Genomic DNA, 12,845 nt, shown 5'->3' on the forward strand with positions numbered 1-12,845 from the left:
AATAGCTGGCTGTCATGTCACCTCATAGATGTGATGATCTTTTCTTTCTCCTTTTTGAAACCCTGTAAGAGATAAGAAGAGATGTCAGTGCTAAGAGCTAGATAAGCACATTAGCCAGGTTGTTTCTTAGCCAGTGGCTGAGACATGGAAAGCAGTAGTTCCCTATTTAAAAGTATATATTGCCTTCAAGTGAATTCTGCTTAAGTGATGTACTCAACAGGGCTGTGTGCGGATTTGTTTTTGGAAGTTACCAGCTGACATTATATGAAATACTTCTTTATAAATGTCTGTACAAAGGGTCCAAAGTGAGAAGGTGTTTCCAGAGAAGGTGGTGCCCGTGGAGCAGAATACCAGGATGCTGTGAAAACCGTTTCTGGGTGGAATAACAACACACTCTTCCCATGCTCTGACAAAGCAATCCAAAGGACCCACCTAGCGACTAAGTCAAGTTGGTGTTTCGTTCTGCAGGCTGAGTACTTCCCCTCCTACCTGGCAAGGTGAATAATGATTGTCCTTGGTTCAGCAAAGTGTCAACCCTTGGACTGTTGTGTGGTGTGTTTTAAACTAAGCCATCAGCACACTTTCTGAAATAATTTGTGTAACTTCCCCATTGAGGTGGTAATAAAAATTAAGTAGCGCAGTAGACCTTTCCTTCCAGAATCTCTGAATTCTTAGACATTAGAAGTTACATGAATAATCAGACTGGCCTTCTGGCACATATTTTATTTTTCCTTTGGATAGGACCTTGGCAAATCCCAAACAAAACACTTGAAGTTCAGCAACTAAATCTGAGTGTATACTTATAAATAAGGTCTAACTGTATCACCTTCGGAAAGCACTTTTTAAGGTGGCAGGACCTGAATTTAGGAGTTTCGCTTTTGGGCATCAGGGTTCCAGCGTTTTTTTCAAGGGCCTGGTGTGTACTCTTTGTGGTTCCAAAAAACAATGATCTCTGCTTTCAATACCTTTGGATCTGGTCCAGCTTTTCCCCTCATTGCTCTCTGCTATGTTGGTCAGTGTACAAGCTGCTGCTCACCATTCCAGAAGAGGGGCTGCTTCCCACATTCAGTCCATTTAAAGACTGGAAAACAACTTTGTTTTCTTCAAGTAGCTTTTTCAGTGAGGGACTTATTAATGGTACATTTTTATCCTTATCTTCACAGAACTGTTAACATTTCATGGCAATTTTGAAGTGGTGCTATGATTATGAGCTTAATTTTATTTGATTTTTAGTACTAGACCTACTAAGAGGATTCTCTTTTTTTCATCTGTGATGTAAGAAATGTTAAACACTATCTGGTGAAAATGCATTTGTTATTTATAGCTAAATCCAATTACTCAGTTAGTTAATGGATTTTAAAATTAGCTACAAGAAATGGTCCTTCATATATTTTCAACCTACTGCTATTTTCTCCCGTAAAAAGCATCCATTCTGATTAATTGATTGGTGAGAATCCAGCTTTGTGAAAAGGAGAACCAGATTTGTTAGTATAGCTTTATCTTGCATTATAGATAACAGACAAACCAGTGGTCATTTAGCCACCCTGTAATTGCATTAGTCTGTAAACTTCTGGTGGCCTGGTTTCCTTTCTCCTTAAACTGAATGAGAAGAATTGGAGACATGCTTGGATACTTGCATTTCTAGATTAGAGATTTCCTTTTTTGGAGGTCTGTTTTACTGGCTTCTTTTTTCATTAAAAATGAGACGTGGTTTTGGTCTGTTATTTTTTGTTCAGCTAGAAAACTGTAATGCATTAAATCCTGCATGTAAAAAATGTTCATTTGTTCTAAGTTTATTTATAGCCCACAGATCTCACGTAATGGAGTCTGCCAGATATAAGTCATCCCAAAGAACATAAACTGAGTTCTGGGATTAGCTGTTGTATTTATTGTTTTAGGTATTATAAATACTTTAGGTCCCTGCCTTATTTTGAATATGTTTCAATTTTGAAAAATGATACTCAGTTCATAGAGTACATGCAGCTTTGCTATCTGTCATTTACTGAGTTGCACAACATATTCAGAGAAGAATAAAATGCACATTTATACTCCTCATAAAAGTCCCTTTTGAATCAGCAAGCTTTTTGTTGGCCTGTCCATCACTCAGGGAAACCATCAAGACTAACTCTTACTTGGAAAAAAGAAATGTCCTGCATTGATTCTTTTTGTTCTGTGAAAATCAGCTTGATTTCTTTCCAGTGTCCTGAGCTCCTAGGTTCCTATATCAAAACCAGATAAGCCACTTATGGGCAACAGAGTTAGACAGGTGCTTACACATTTTTCAGGAGTCTAAACCAAGAGGAAGGAGTTTTGACCTGCAGACTCCAAAGGCACACATCACTGCTTCAACTCACAGCTTGCACTGCCCTTGCCTGTTGCCTGCTCCCTGCAGTTGTTTATTTAAGAAAGTAAACAGTTAAGATTTGTCCCAACTCTCCTGTATGACCAGAGAGAACCCTGCTGTGACAAGAGCTAGTCAAACACCTAACAAATAGACAGTTCCTGCTCCAAAAGGCTTTCAGCCTAAAATTGATTACAGTTCCAGTATGTTTACAGTGACTATTATTTGTGCCCAAGAACTCTTATTGTTAACCCCTTCCCGAATCCTGAAGCCAGTCAATCAATCTAAACAGGGCACTGAGAAAATGTGTAACATAAAAATGAAATTAATACTCAGGCTAAGTTATGACTCTAGAAAGGTAGACAGTGCCAGAAACTCCATGGAGTCCACTAGGGTGGCTACTATTGCCCTTTTACAAGGATTTTTGCCCAGATGTTGCAGGGAGAAGGACCAATACAAAATCCTAAAAAAGGACTGATGCTAGCATGGGCACTTCAGTTTTCCTTTGGTGGAGAGAACATGCCAAAGAATCAATAAAAAATGTTCTGAACGACAGGTAGAAGGGGAGACACTGAAGACCTGTGCATACACTGTGGACAACATCTATAAAACAAAAACCTTTAGCAGAATACCTGTACAGCACATGGCTGAAGTGCTTTATTTAAAACCTTTATAGTTTTGCTCAAAAATGCTCTCCTGTCATGAAAAATTTCTCAGGAACACCACACTCCATTTTACTGACCACCCATACTTGCCCTTGCTATGATTCACTGTGTTTTAGGGAGGTGGGAGGCCCTGGAATGGACAAGTTATGTCCAAATTTTTTGCTGGAGCAAAAATGTAGGAGCAGAGACATGAATCATGTGTTTTCCCCTTCTCTGTGATTGCAGGCCCCTTCGATGACTGTGTTTCACTTGGTGGTACTCCACCAGCAATTGACAAGATAGTAATCCGCCCCTTCCTGCCTGCCTTTGCTGCTGCTCTGCCTGCCTCCCTGTTCCATGTTGCAATTTTGTGGTGATATTTTGGTTCTCTTTATCCTATTACTGGAAAGGATTTCTCACATTGGAGGGAGATGAGGCATTAGCATAGAGCCGTTTGCCAGCAGCTCTCTGATAGAATGGAGTGGAGATATCTCAGAGCTTTTCCAGTATCTTGGGTGCAGTCTCATAGCTAAAGCTTTAACACCTGGGAGTCTAACACACAAGTGTGGTACCTTGCCATGACTCGGACTTGCCATTTGGCAAACTGCTTAAGCTGCTATTTTTTCAAGTACCCCACAAGTTTTAGGTATCCCGGTTTGGTGGCTGCCTTACTTGAGAGATTCAGGGGCTAAGCATACGCAATCCTGGTAAAAAGTACCAGGAGATGGTCTCCTAAGAAAAGAAGACATTTTTTAAAACATTGACGTAGAACGCTTTGTAAAACGGAGGCAACATCCGGGAGTGTTGTGAAGCACCTTAGTGCTTACCATGTGGTTTGAGGTCCTTGTATGGAGGGACTAGAGAAATGCAAGGTGTTGCTCTGTCCATCATCCCTGTAACAGAAAAAGAAATACAAATGGGCAACATGTTTTTTTTGTTGTGCCTGCTCTTTTCCAGATTGCAGCCTTTACTACCTGAAATTGCAGTGCCATCCGATATTTCTCCAGCTGCCTCTGTGCAGATTGTTACATTAATCATACAGGAATATAGGTTGGGAAGGCAGTCTCAGACAGTCTGCCTTCCCAGACCTAAAATTGGCATGAGGTGGCATAAATAGAGCCTTGCACAGATGTATGAGACAAAGTCCAGCGTAAAGACATCCTCTGAACCCACAGTAGCTACCCCTGTGGGTGCTATTCCCTATTTCTTCTAGCTATGTCAAGATGGCAGGAGGAGGAAGAGATTAGCTCCTTTCCCTACACAAGTATGATCACTGTGACTCCCAGGTGTATCCCTGTTGGGGAGAGCTTTTCACTGCTCCTAAAGATAGCTGCAGACAGGACACACATTGTTTACAATTGCTTTCCAAAACCCTGCAGCCTTGTCATTGTTAGAACCTTGATTTGCACAGCAGCTGGGTCAGGCCCAAGAAATCATTATGGGTTGATTTTACTGTTGTTGTTGCTATTGTTGGAATATGAGGAGGGGATTAAAAGCAAATGTTTCCGTGCTGATGTTTGCCTGGAGTGTGAGACAACACATTGCTTTAGAGACCAATACATTTCCCCAGACTGTATGTGAACACTTAAAGATATAAGCCCGGAGGAGTGTTGAGCAGTTTATGAGACATGTTTCGGTGTTACCTTCTGAGTGGGATCTATACACAGAATCTCAACAGGAGCCAATTTACATAGAGATGAGAGAAGCTGACTCAAACCACAGTCCCCACTCTTGCAAGATTCTGGGTGAAAATAACTAAACTTGATGCACTAAACATGAACTCCTGCACCAGCCAAGAGTAGGTGGTGGATGCAGGAAGCTAGAGGGGGGAAAGAGGAAGAGCTGACACTGAAGAGAAAGCTGAGGGAAAATAAAGACCAAAAAGAGGAAGAGAAATCATTTTGGAAAAACTCAGAAAAGAGAAATTGCAGAGGGGTATGTTTATACGAGTAGTTGTCATTCCAAGTTCTGCAAACTCCCAAGAGGCAGCAGCTGCCGTTTATTTGTTCGTAGCGATTGAGCAGCAAAGGTCTCCAACTTCCCCCATGGAACTACACTCACCACTGCCCAAGAGAAAGCTTATTCTAAGAAACAGGAACGATGGGAGGTCTCATTTCACGAACTGTGGTTTCACAGTCTCTTGTGCGGTTGGCAGGTCTTCTGACAGTGGTGATTACCTTCATTAAAAAGTATGGCTTGAAGAAACCACCACCCACCGCAGTGTATCCAACACTCCTGCCCAACATAGATGTAGCAGAGTGCTTGGACTATGGCTTTCAGCAGCTAAGGAGCCATCATGTTTCTTCACAGGTGTCACACCTACTAAACTGTTGCAGCTGCAGCTGCTCGGCCCTGCAAATTGACATCATGAGAATTTTTGATGGATCATTTTAAAGAAACTTCTCTGTGTGTCAGTAAGGCCAGAATCCCCTGATTTTCCATTATAATGTATTAAAGAAAGAGCATGTCCAAGCTGAGTTCTGTGTAACCACTTCTTCAAAACATGATGTCCCCAGCACACCACTCAAGCAATGTGAAGGGTCTTCAAATTAATATTTTATGTTCACGATGAGTGTTCCAGTGCGTTCACAACCACTGCAATGTCTTTTTATCTTGTCACAGTGATACAGACAAGTCTTAGTCTTAGGAGAATTAGCTCTTTTGGAAAAAAGAAGGAAGAAAGATAAACAGTTGCCCAAATAATTCTTGAGTTAGTAAATTTTTTTAACCAAAAGCACAGAATTTATATAGAGACAGCTGAGGCCTGCCAATATCTAACACTTTGTAATTTGTACATCTAGGACCTAATTCTTGATATTTGAGTCGAATTTGTAGTGAAAAGAAGTTGACAAATGTGGCAAAACAGTCCAATAGGGTATTGGAAACAGTTGCATAAGCTTTCTCCATTTCACACATGAATATGGATATACAGAGAACTCTTCACCTTTGGTCCTTAAATGAGGAGAAATAGAGTTGTAAAAGAATAATTTCATAAAAAATCCTGTCATAAAGACATCGTGTCGTAATGTTCTTAAGTAATAACAATAGGCTCTCTCAGGTATTCAAGTTTATTTGCACCATGAATTAATCATTTCACATACCAATAAAAAATATCTGTAGCCCTCTCTTTAACAAGATTTTGTGATTATGAATCTTTTTATTGCAGTTGTTTTTTCCTTTAAAATACACATACTTCCTTGGTCTCAGATACACTTCAGGATTAAGCATGTGCAAACCTGTATGCATCTCTACACATATATTGACTTTCAGAGTATCTTGCCTATTTTTTTACGATTATTTGAATTTTAAGCATATGATTTCCTGACTCTGGACCTAGGTCTTTTTTTTTTTCTAGGACAAGTTTTGCCACTTGGGCATTTCTTTGTGTGACTCTTCTGCCCCAAAATGGAAATGTTCCTTCCGCATTCTTCTTAACCTCAGTCTCCAAAGTGCAAAAAGCAGTTCAGATATTTCCAACACAGCATTTTTTTAATAAGAAAATATTATTGCATCAGGAGGAGTATGCTTATAGTGGAACATGGTGCTTGTTTCAGTGTATTTACTGTTGGCATACTCATTGCTGTTTTCTCTTACTCAGTTTGGTAGTTAAAGTTTGTGTCTCAGAACATGATAGAACTTCAGGGAGACTGTGTAACCCCGGAATTGATGTTACACCACAGTTACATCTGATTAGAGAAAAAAAAATGCATTGATTACTTAGTTTAAGAATTAATTATGTTTTAACACTGCATTTCTGTAGAATGTCATACTGGAACCATGTTTATGCCCTTTTGCACAGTGCCATCAATTTAGTGGAGCTTAATTTTATAGCAGGGAGCATTAAGAAATTTCTAATCATCAGAAGAAATGCCAGTGCCTTGATACCAGCTCGTCGGTGAGGCATTGCTGGAAAATTTTAAATAATTGCCTCTAAAGACTAGGAAATCATTGCAACTAGGGAATATAGGTTCGTGTTTCTTTTACAGTTAAAGATTCCTTAACATTTCCCTGATATGCCCTTCCTGATTTGGTAAGCAGCATCGCACTTGATACTGTCTGTTTTATCTGGAACTTGTAGTTGAAGAATACCGTGGTCGTCCCCTTCAACAGGACCCTAACATCTCGCTGGATGGCATCATCCTGCACTGAGGTTAGAAATATGAATCAGATTTAAGCTGTAAACAGCATGTATCTTATCTCTTGTGTTTGTTTGCCCCCACACCTTTCTGGAGTCATAGGAATGCAAGATTACGGATGTCTGAGAGGTTTTATTAAAAAATCGTGAGTTGGGTTTTTAGACTGGGAATAACCAACCGCACCTCCTGAGCTGCATGCGGCTGTTTTTCAAGGAAAATGCAAATCTTTGAGTTCTGGCTGACGCTGAGCCTCTGAAACTGCTGCCTGACACAGGAGAGACGTAATGCCAGTCAGACTGTCAGTCCGACTGCCAGTCGACCCATCAGCATCATTTTGCTGCTGTGCAGGATGCCCACTGAACTCCTAACCCTGCTCAGGCTGAGTGATGGTGCGGGGCAGGGACTAAGGATTTGTGCTAGGAGGAAGAAAGGCCAGGGAAAAGGAGTCCAAACCCTCTTTCTCTACCATAGAAAGTCATTTTGTATTGCTGTTGTTATTTAATAAAAAGCACAGCTATGCTATTAGAAAACAAATCAATTTTAATATACCAAACGTGTGTGTGTTTTGACATTTACCAGTATTAAGTATAGAAGAAAGGACAGCTGAGTAATTACAGTAAAAGAAGCAGTAAATAAAACTTTAAAATATGCACTTTTTCTAAGCTTATGGCTGTTTGACATTTTGTACTGTTGATTCTTTGTCTGTAAAAGGTTACCCACCTCCAGTTTATATTGGTAATTTGCCCTGTGCTTCCTACTGCTAGTGGTGCTTCTTAAGTAGATGGCAGATAGCAGTAAGGGCTGTTATTGCAAGTAGGTGTTCCTTTCTTTACCGAGCGCTGGGGTTTCTTCTTTCTAATTTTCTCTGCATACGTTTTGTTAAAGTACTGTATTCGTTCAAAGCTAAGGCAACCCCGCATCTGAAACAACCCTACACATTCTCTTGTTCTGCTTAGAGAAACATGCCTTAGGTCTGTTTTATTTATTCAACAGGGGGTAAGGGCAGGGTGTCCTGGTAATATCTGGCTTAAAATGCATGTCCTGAAAGCATAGCTAGGCTGAAGACAGCCTGAAGGATTTTCACTCTGACTTCAGACATCTATCTCCCCATAAACTCAGTAGGTTCTTGATAAATGTGGAAGAAGGTTTAACTCCATGCAAAAAGTCTGAACTCCCATAACCCTGAACTGTCCCCTCTCTGCCTGTGCAGGATGTGGAACTCCTAAACAAAGCATCAGAGTTAAACACTCAGATTTCGATTAAATTAATAGAAATTAACAGACATTACTCCGACTTGCAAGACTGGGAGTTACCTAAACATTTTGTTCTGTTTGAAAACAAGCATTTTTCTGCTAGCTTTTTCAAACTTCCCCAAATCTTTGTTTGCAGCCACCCTATCTAAACAAATCTAAACAAACTCTGTGCACGTGCTCCTTGCTACCATAATAAATAGCTTGTTTAAACTAGTGTTTTTTCCCCCCCCTTTTCTTTTGTACTCGTTTGAAAAACAGCCTCAGCATGTAAGATGGCGAGTCATCTCCAGTACTAACAATATTTAAATCAGTTCACGGTAAGCTTCTTAAAACGAGGAGGCAAGGGCCTGCAGAGGACGGTTCCCACAGGGCTCTGCCGCTGCCCTTGCGCAGACCTGACACGGGAGCACGGAGCAGCTGAAGGCGGCTTGTCCGTCGGTGGAAGGGCGGTTAGCCAGCTGGTGTTTGCTGTGAGATAAGACTGCGCTCCTTCAGCAGGGTGAGCACAGCATGGCCTGTTTGCCGCTTTACGGTGACCGTGCATGTGCGGTCTTCCCTCGCCACAGAGCACAGCGGCTTCCCACTCCTCTGCAGAGAGGGTGAGCCAGGCTGTCCTGAGTTACCTCGCCTGTACCACAGGGTAGAAACCCAGCTATTTGCCTGCCTCTCTAGCGAGGGATGCTGAGACAAGCTTAAGATTTTTAAATCTCTAAAGACTGGAGGGGAACATTTTACCTTGGATTGAGGTGGCTGTAGCACTTGTTACAGTGTGCCACAGGAATTGCACGGGGTAGCAATGCTTGCCGGTTGTAACTGCTTGCAGAGCACAGTTTTCACCCACCTCGGTACCCGCTGCAAAAGAGTGTACATAAGCCAATGCTTTTGAGAGCAGCTAAAAAGGGGGGGTAAAAATGAGGGGGGGAGTCTCTCCCTCTATATATGGCTTATAACAAACATAAGCAGTTTGTCACTTCATATTCGTTTTTTTCTCAGAAGGTTAGATAAACAGATGAACAGGCAAATATCTACTGTAAATATATGAGAAAAACAACTTAAGTGGAATGTAGTATGGCCTTTCTAAGCTTGTTTTTCTAGCACCATCTTTTCATGAAATCTTGCACTTTGGCACTTATGATTCCAGCACTAGTAATTTTGACAAGATACTTCATATTTTCTGTGGCAGGAGTAGGAACCGTGTCATGTGATGCTTTCCGCCTGAATTCAGAATGCCCCTGAGCCCCAGTTTTCAGGGCAGTCAAGCGTGAATACATCTTTTAAGAAGTTTTTCCTGTTTAGCATGGGAAATAAGAGTGATCGCACACCTTTTTTACCCTTGGGAATAAACTTCAACCCAAACAGCATTAAGAGAGGGCCTCCAGGTATTCTTTGAGTCAGGCTGAACACAAACTCTCAAGTTTTTGCCAGGATTAAAGGTTTTCTGCTGCGTGAGTCCATGCTGCTTTTACTACCAAGCCCAGCTGCCTGCACAAGTACATGCTCTTGCTGGAGGGATTTTCTTTCTGATGAGCCGCAGTCCCTGTCTGACTCAATAAGACACAACCCTGACAGCAAGCAATGGCAAAACCTGACCCTGATCTCCTCCCCTGTGAACGTGGGTGAGAGCAAGAGCGGCAAGAGCTGCACCTGCCCACTTCAAGTCGCTCAGCAAATGCAAAGCACCAGTGAAATGTAAGAGCCCAGTGCTCCCATATCAAGGTTTAATGTGACAGCTTCCTCTTAGAAATTTATTTCAGTGGCCATTCTGGGATAATTCATTCAGAGCAGTTATTCTCGTGCAGTTCCTCTGACAGACCGTACTCCTGAAATATGAGTGTCCACTGAGGGATCCGTTCTGGAAAGGAGAATTTTGAAATGCAAGTGAGCTGCCCATGCAGCCTAGTCTCAGAAATTGTTTTTATTTCTGCTTAATTCCAGTTGTCTTTGTAAGAAGAACAGCAGGTCTGGTTACAGCACCAGGGGAAATTAAACTGACAGAGCCAATTTGTTCTCATAAAATAAATAGAAGTGGCCTTTAGATTTAAAGTGTGTGATTTCTGAGGCAGGAGAAGGAAGAACAATTAAGATTGCTCACCAGATTAAATTCCTTATAATTGCTGGTTATAAAATAGCCACTTAAACATGAGGCATCATCCAAGAAAACTATTTATTTTAGAAAAGTATTTGTTACAAGAAAGAATTCTGTCAGATTAGCTTCCCTGCCTGCTGTAAGCAGATATGTTGCGCTTTCTGCCGAAAACTGAAAATTGGCTCATGAGCAGGCCTGACCTGACCAGAATCACAGATGAATTGAGACCTGCACAGAGGACTGTTTCCCCTTGCCTGACTTGTGCTTTCTCCATCCCTCACACTCTGTGGGACTTGTTTTCTAGTTATGCAGGAAAGTTAGAAATTGGAGCTAGATGTGGTAGCTAGAAATGGCACTCATGGATTAAATTCAGGTTCCCAGGTCTGTCTTACAGACACAAGCCTTAGAAATATAGAAGTCCAGAGTTCTGGTTCATGTCAACATTGGCCTGTCAGTCCTTACACCAAGACTGGGAGGCAGAGGAGGACTGCAGGGTTATTTCTGTTTTACGTGGAGAGAAGCCCAAAGAATGGGGCAATTACCTGAACAGTGGAAGACCACAGAACTATCAGTGACAGAGATGGCATTAATATGGAGAAACCTTACTGTATTTCCTGTAGCTTTGTGTTTTCACTCTGGATCCCTTGGACCTGATATTCTGTGACCTACATAACCCATATTTGCTTCTCTGCTGGCTTGGTGAGGTGGATTTGTAGAGCAGGTATGAAAAATGAGAAGGAGATCTTTAAAATGTTTAGTAATCTTCAGCAGTTGTACGCTCAAGCCACAGTCTTACTTACAGGAGCCTGCCATCTGGGGCACTTTTCGTTTTATAGCCCCAGTAAAATTTGGCTGTGACAGAAATTTGTGGAGATGATATAGTTTGAAGATAACAAGCTGCAATGGTGGCAATGGTGAACTTCCTTCATGTGCAAGCAATTTTGTTGTGATGCAGAACAGAGCGATAACACCTTCTCTAATGAGATGCATGTCCTGAAAAGGTTGTTGATACAGAAAAAAGGAAGGCAATACTTCTGGTATTTGTTTTCATCCACTGTTGTGCATTTTGAATTTAGTGGTCAAATAAGTGGTCTCACAAAGTCACGCAGAGCATTTATTTCCTGAACAGGAAAGGAACCTGCAATAGGATTTATTTAGTTTACATTAAGCTTTTATACAATTTCCGTAAAGAGGTGCACCTCTTTTTTTTTGTTCCGAGTTTGTTTTAAGAATTAACCCTTTGCAACAGGTTGTAACTCTATCAGTGTAATTCAAATGCCATGGTATCTCTCCTGTAGAAAGGTGTTTGAGCTGGTGAGAAAGAACATGAGAAACTACACTGGTGCCAAGGACGTGTGTCCCTATGACTATAAGATCTTGGGTGTATGTGAGCACTGTAGATTTGGTGCTGCTTAATGAGGATGTATAACAGTGCAAATCTCTGCTTCTGCCAGATTTTACAAAACTTTATGGCCCCAGCTTGCCTAGCCATAAACACAAACTATAACCAGTATTTCTCCCAGAAATACTCTTAGCATAGTTTGTGCCTCATGGAGTACCTTGAAGATTCACCAGTGAGGGTTGCTGTGACCCAGAGGAGCACCGCAAGTTTAGGGGGTCTTTGCAGAGAACGTGGCCCTGCATCTTATTCTTTGATCAGTTGTCCTCTTGCTTACTTGTTTCTTCTGGCTGTACAGGTTTCGTCCTGGCCTTGACAGGGGCAGCTGTGCAGCCAGGTAGAGATCTTTAAGCCTTTCTCATTGAAAAGTTTTAGATGAGCACTAAAACTACACATGACCTGCCGTGCTGAGAGACACTTTTGGCTACAGACCCGAGCATCCTCAGATCTGCAGCCAAAAATAGGATCTGCCTGTCCCACGTTAGTTTTTAGTATACATAGATTCAGCTGCAAAATTGAGTATCCCTTGCTTTAATATGCATTTGTGATCCAAATTTGGAAGACCTAGAGGCCTGAAACTGGTAAATCACTTTGCATTGCAGTTTTATTATTATTACAGCAATATGTAGGAACTCTCTATTCTTGGCTGATTTAACATATATTCCACATTTAATTATTTTAAATGTCTGTGTTAATGCAGGTCAAAAACATTACATAGAACAGAATCACTTACTCAGAATGTGGTAAGTTAGAGATTTCATTGCAGTATAAACTGCTTCTGCCAAAAGGAAAGCAACACACTACCTCTTTTGTGGTACAGGTTTAAAGATCAGTGTTTGAAAACACATAATGACACAGTGTGGGACTAAGATACAGGTATACTCCTTTTTTCCCAGACACTGGGGCCAGCATCACTCTGTCCTTAATAATTTTGTCCTTGATATCTCCAGAAGGCAATACTTGTTGATTGTTCTGTGAATCTGTGA

At 41.2% G+C, this 12,845-nt stretch overlaps 1 long non-coding RNA gene across 1 annotated transcript in view; it reads left to right on the forward strand.

Moving 5' to 3' along the window:
* Nucleotides 1-12,845, forward strand: part of LOC136995455 (uncharacterized) — a 74,283-nt gene that overhangs the window by 53,954 nt on the left and 7,484 nt on the right. Inside the window, exon 2 of the long non-coding RNA XR_010887044.1 lies at nt 7,064-7,135. This is a non-coding gene — a long non-coding RNA (uncharacterized lncRNA). The remainder of the gene's footprint in view (nt 1-7,063; nt 7,136-12,845) is intronic.

Source organism: Apteryx mantelli, chromosome Z, assembly GCF_036417845.1.
Source record: "Apteryx mantelli isolate bAptMan1 chromosome Z, bAptMan1.hap1, whole genome shotgun sequence".
Lineage (NCBI taxonomy): Eukaryota > Metazoa > Chordata > Aves > Apterygiformes > Apterygidae > Apteryx > Apteryx mantelli.